Raw genomic sequence first — 483 nt, forward strand, 5'->3', positions numbered from 1 at the left:
TATTAACTTTGCATAAAAATTCGTCTTTTTACTTAAGTACCAGATATGGTGTCATACCATTAAATATATTTAATACGACTGCCTTTGTATTTAATGTGAAGTTAATGAAAACATTGTAAATTACTATAACACTTTCATTGTACAAAAAGAGAGCAAATAACGTTTACATTATCAAAGAACATTTTCACTTCAGTCCAGCGAATTCAAGCACTCTCAAAAACTCCCATAATAATCTCTAAAGCTGTTTACACTGTAAAATTAATATCTTACTTACATTCGTACATCTTCACTTTGTTGTTTCTGATGCGATAATTAGCCAGAGATTTCACTCAGCCAGCGCGCGCAGTGACGAAACAGCGTGTTTCAGTGGTGACTCATCTGAACGCCTCTGATTGGTCTTTGTAATCATAAACTCAACATAATAGTATGGGATTGGTTATAATGCGCAGTGCTTTACTGGTGATGTTTTTCTTTTTTTTTATA

This window comes from Sinocyclocheilus rhinocerous, unplaced genomic scaffold (genome assembly GCF_001515625.1).
Source record: "Sinocyclocheilus rhinocerous isolate Xijiao unplaced genomic scaffold, SAMN03320098_v1.1 scaffold1762, whole genome shotgun sequence".
Taxonomy (NCBI): domain Eukaryota; kingdom Metazoa; phylum Chordata; class Actinopteri; order Cypriniformes; family Cyprinidae; genus Sinocyclocheilus; species Sinocyclocheilus rhinocerous.